The 6000-nt window shown below is 31.0% G+C and overlaps 1 protein-coding gene across 2 annotated transcripts in view; it reads right to left on the reverse strand.

Annotated features, from left to right (window-relative positions):
* LOC132706058 (uncharacterized) overlaps positions 1 to 5546 on the reverse strand; it is a 48454-nt gene extending 42908 nt beyond the window's left edge. For both annotated transcript variants that reach the window (XR_009619546.1, XM_060677130.1), the window contains exon 1: positions 5329 to 5546. The gene's annotated coding sequence lies outside the window, so the exon portion shown is untranslated. The remainder of the gene's footprint in view (positions 1 to 5328) is intronic.
* Between the last annotated feature and the right edge of the window lie 454 nt (positions 5547 to 6000).

Below are 6000 nucleotides of genomic sequence, written 5' to 3' on the forward strand. Positions count from 1 at the left end.
AAAATTTTTAAATATAAAAAATAAAAAATAAAATTTTATGCCCCTTTTGAAAATTTGTGGATTTCACAAAATTTGTAGTTGTTCATTTGGTGCTGAATACTGACAATATTCTTTCCCACTTTTTGAAAAAATATTTTAAGCGTATTTTTTCATTATTTTTTACTTTAGTGGTTTTTTTATTAACAGCAAATAATCTAAAAATTACTTTTCAAAATCATTTAGAAATCTGTATAATCTTTGTGAAATCTGAAATTGGAAAATCTTATGGTTATGTGAAATCTCGTGTGCCAGTTCTGCGAAATCATGAATTTTTGTTAAGATTTTTGAAGTGTTTCATGTTTTAAGTACATAATGCATGAAATAAGGTAAAAAAAATTAGTTTCCATTTGAAAAAAAAAATCCAATATTTTTTTAAATAACTTTCGAAATTTTTAACTATATGTGTTAACCGTACCCGTTTCTATGGAGAAAATTAATTATGGTTGAAGAAAAAGAAAAAAAATAAGAGACAAAATTTTCAAAAAAGGAAAAATATAATTTTTATACCCCTTTTGAAAATGTATGGATTTTTAATTATTCATTTTATGCTGAATACTGATAATATTCTTTTCCACTTTTTGGAAATAGATTTTATGCGATTTTTTTTTATTTTTTCATTTAGTGGTTATTTATTAGCGACAAATAATCCAGAAATTATTTTTTAAAATCATTTAGAGATGTGTATAATCTTTGTGAAATCTGAAATTGAAATATATGATAGCTCTGTAAAATCATGAATTTTTGTTAAGATTTTTGAACACTTTCAAATTAAATAATATGTGATTAAATGAGTATTTTCAAATTATTTCTACATTTTTCATGTTTTAAGATGTAATGCATGAAATAAAGTGATAAAAATTAGTTTCCATTTGAAAAAAAATCCAATGATTTTTTTAATAATTTTCGAAATTCTTAACTATATGTGTTATGGAGAAAATTAATTATTGCTGAAGATAAAGAGACAAAATTTAAAAAAAAAATCAAAAATATAATTTGTATGCCCCTTTTGAAAATGCTGAATACTGACAATATTCTTTTCCACTTTTTGAACACAAGCGTATTTTTTTAATTATTTTTTACTTTAGTGGTTTTTTACTAAACACAAATAAACTAAAAAATATTTTTCAAAATCATTTCGAAATCTTTATAATCTTTGTGCAATCTGAAATTCGAAAATCTATGTGAAATCTGTGAAATCTTTTACGTAAATTTTCAAAAAATGTGGTCTGTAATATCTCCAAAAGCATGTCAAGTTTCTTTAATTTAACAGATCATATGTTCGGATTTCTTCTATGCAAATCCCCTTGAAATCAAAAATACTGACATTGCTTCTACATTAAAACAGTCTAGACCCGTTTGCATAAATAATTAGAACTCGATAAACTTCGGGCAATTTGTGCGTACATATTCGGAAAAAGAAACCGTTCCACTTAAATCAACAAAAATATCGCTTTGTTAATAACATTTAGTATATAAACGGCGAAATAAAGGAAAATTAGTTGTTATCGCGTTGCGTTGAGGTCGATGCTTGGAAATCGAGAATTTCTTTTTGCGGATACTCGGTTAATGCTTAATAATTTAATCGCGATTAAAGTCAAAGTGCGGTATTCATTTTAAACGAATGGCTGCTTATGGGATGGCGATAAGGAACTCGCAGGAGTAGAGTTTTCCCGACGATATACCGTTTTCACAACCTTTTATGGTTTTAACTTCGGAATGAGTTTAAAAAAATGTTTTTAAAGCATGCTGTTTATTTAAGAAAATTGTTAAAAAATAAATGGACCAAATAAATAAAACACTTGACCAGTCAGGATAGTCGTATAGATCATCAGGGTAGGACTTTTAAGATAAGACTTAAAAATATTTTTCTAAAAAGACACTAGTTTTCATATTTCCATACGTTATTCCACAACAATCTTCCTTACTTACTTAACGAAATTGCTTTCCATGATTCCCAATTCAGTTCAGTTCAATACAATATGTTATTTATTACATCCATATGGGTACATGTATATTAAATTTGCTCGCCTAATTGGAAATTGTGTAATGTATGCTAAAATACATCTGCTTAGTGGGATTCATTAACGACGACTAACAAAAAGTGACTCGCTCATTGATCATGCATGTGTGCTTTAATTATACGCGCTTGAGTGCTGTAAAATAATTAAATTGTAAATTAATGTGTCAGCAGTACGGCCAAAGTGGACTGAGGAGGCGCCGACCAATTTAATCCATAAACAATTGCAGCAAGAAAAAACGATTTCTTAAAAGTGTAGAGTCATGAAATGGAAAATCCCATTCAGTTCCGGGCAATAAAGTATTTTCAGGAAACGGGTCTTTTAAACCTTTAAGGACATGAATTTTTTCATCAAATGATTGAATATTGAATTTCAATATAATATGATAAAGAAGGAATTGTAGCTGTGCTACTCACACCACCATATATATATATATATATATATATATATATATATATATATATATATATATATATATATATATATATATATATATATATATATATATATATATATATATATATATATATATATATATATATATATATATATATATATATATATATATATATATATATATATATATATATTGCCAGGCAAATGGGCGCAAATGAAAAGATTTGTAGCAAGATTTGTTCTTCTGAATGTTCCAGATGTTGACAACTAAAGCGATCTAAAAATTTCCTATTTATTTTTCATTCCTACAAAATAAATTATAAATGTTTATTTCTTTCAAATAATTGCGATAATACTATTTGGTTATCCATGGTAATGTTAATCATACTGTTATTCCTGATTAGTCTCTAGTTCTAAATCTAAAATCAGAAGCAAACAACATAAAAATCTAGTCAAGTGTTATGTGGAGTTTTCAGCTCACGTATTTCTCTGGGAGCCGACCGTATTTTTGTATAACGGTCTTATTAATATAATCAATTTTCCTCGTATAATTCAATTTTTCTTTCAAAAACAGATTTGGTTGTGTTGTTCCACGTCCCCCTAGATTTGCATATTTCGTATTCTTAATGGTAGTTTATCAGCATGCAAAGTAAAACAAAGCGGTTAGGTTGCTTATAGGTGTGGCCACGGTTTAACTAGTGGTTTATCAATCTCTTCATAATCCATGGTATGATCCGTGGTGTATTCGTGTCAAACTTGGTGTGAAACGTAAAGGGGAAGAAGAAGATTTTCCGTCGTCTGATACCAACCAATATTGAATCTAACCTGTCGCATATATCATTAATTTTTCGACTTTGATTTTATCATTCAAGCTGTGTCAAGAAGCTGCCGTTGGAAACCCAAAATTTTCCTATGTGGAATTTGTCCATCTGGATATTTACACTATATTTTGGGCAGTTGAGTTGATTATTTTTGGCAATCGACGTTTCAGTCGAATTTGACTTGACATAACCTCGAAAACCGTGTATTACATCTGGGGTAAGTTTTCTACCATTTTGTGGCTGCTATCGAGTACATGCTCGAGTTGCTGTTAAAGTTGTGGTGTTCAAGTAGATATATTTCAACGAGGACGTGTTCAGTACCTTGGAGTTTAAACCAATTTTTCTTTTTTTAGTTTTATATTGATCTGCACGAAATTTAAAACTACATTAACGAATTGGTACTATCGGTTGATGTGTATAAACTGCAATATGATAAATAACTTCCATTTCACTTTAAAAACACAAAACTTCCCCTTACTTTTCCATAATTTCACTTAATATCCTATAAATTTCTCATATCCATTAGATTTTCAGTAATTTTCAAGCTGATTGCAAAGAAGCATGCTAACGACGGTAGTTTTAAACTTAAATTATTACAGCACCGGGATAATAATCCAATAGGAACATTAGAAATATTTGGTATAACACCAGAATAAATCACATACCTTCAATAACTTGTAGTGTCCGTCAAACAATTTGTTTACATATAAAAAAATATTAAATAAGACATACATGGACATTGATGTCTCGTTGGCTATTTTAACTTTGGCGGTAAGTTTATTTCTAAATAAATATTGTATTGTAACAATGTTCAAACGAGTGTCAATAAACCATTGGAATAGGCATAAATTAGATATTACATCAACGTTTTTTTCGAAAGCATGCAAACGCCCTGGCGATTCGAGAAGACATATCTACACACAGATGTGCCAGAAAGCCGATTAATTTCACAAAATAATAACAACAATCGTAATAATAATAACAATAAAGTAATAAAAAAATAAAGTCAAATCTGCAAAAATGTTTTATTATGTATGGGATACAATTTTTGTTATAGGCTTGTTGTTTTTGTTAATAAGAAAACCGAAAAGAAAACAAGGACAATATTTTTTTGAAACGCTCGTCTGGACATCTGGCCAACCAAAAAAATATTTGACTTTTGACGCATTTTGAATGGTAACCACCTTCAGACCTACGGTTACATGTTTTTTCTTTTAGCAATCTTCAGCCAAGCCTTACTGCATGTTTCTAGAAACACCCTATATACATCTTAAATTTAACGTTTACTATTTATTTTAATAACTAAAAATTTTCTACAACCAAAAAGTTATTTTTCAAAATCTGTGAAATCGTTCAAACCTAGTATCTGTATCTTAATGGTTGTGGTGAAGTCTGGTCAAATCACTCTGCTTCTAGACAGGCTACAGAGAAAATAGCTAGCTGAAAGAGGCCAAAACAAGGACCAACCAACTTTTCGAAGATCTATTCAACACAAATAAAAGTATCGAGATCACAAGTTTCAACTGCGATTTCACTATACATCAGCATAAAAGCAACGGACCAAATGTTGGAGAAACCTGATCATATTTAAATAACTATAATTAAAAAGCACGGGTGTTGCTTTTCAAATATTTCGTTGTCGACCTACCTGCGAGAAACGTGCCTTCGAAATAGCAAAAGCACTGCCTGCATTTTTGTATTTAACGGCAAAATTTTCAGCCCAAAACAGTTTTCTCGGGCACCTCACGCTATAAAGAGAGGTCACCTCGCCCAACCCTAAAATAACCGACGTCTTGCACAGACGAAAAGGTTATGGTGTCCCTTTCCGGCGTACGTTAAATCTTATGGTATCCCTTTCTGTCATACGTTGGCAGAGTACAATTCTATGGGTACATATTCTATTTTTAATGGTCGGATTTATAACGGAAATATCAAGTTACCGCTGAGAAGCTTTTCTTTTCTATTTGCTGCCGCTTTTACCATTACACTTTACCGAATCACTTTGAATATTGCATATATTATTCTTTCACTTGTAATTTTTGGCTAGTACTTACATTTATCGCCGAAAAATTAGTAAACACTTATCGAAAACTGTCAATAATTTGTATCACCAGCCTATTTTGAGAACGTCTCTAGGTACTTCCATCGTACTCCTCGGAAGGTTGCAAAGCTCGCAGCACACTCGTTCATTCACACGAACCGTATTCACAACACAAAAAACCGAACAAACTCCACGCGCCGCTTGATAGTTACTGAAACCGTTTGGGAACGCGACTGTTGCTCGGACTGGCGAGAAACGAAAACTTGACGGTTAATAGTAGAGCTGGGTTCGGCGGATTGGCTCGAATCAGCTTTTACGCGATGTCAGAGTCGGTTCTGGAAGCATTAAATTGTTAGTTTATTCTCCGATGGTGGCTCTGAAGAAAACAAACATGACCCCTTGACAATAAAGCATGCGTTTCATTCGTTATTAGTTTTTGTGAAAAATTAAGAAGAAAAATATTTTAACGTATTTAAATTGTAATCTTTGTAATTGTAATTGTAATATTTTCTTCTTTTGCTTGAAATAATACATACTCTACTAATGGGCGAAAGATCCGAGCCGATCTTGGTGCGAAAGCTAAAAGAAGGAGCAGGCATATTCTAATTTTACAAGTCTAGTTTCTGTGGAGGGGGATTCTGTCGGTGAGCATTGCACGCAGGGGTCTAACCTCCGTTCGCTCCCG

This window comes from Cylas formicarius, unplaced genomic scaffold (assembly GCF_029955315.1).
Source record: "Cylas formicarius isolate icCylForm1 unplaced genomic scaffold, icCylForm1.1 PGA_scaffold_8__14_contigs__length_24414737, whole genome shotgun sequence".
NCBI lineage: Eukaryota > Metazoa > Arthropoda > Insecta > Coleoptera > Brentidae > Cylas > Cylas formicarius.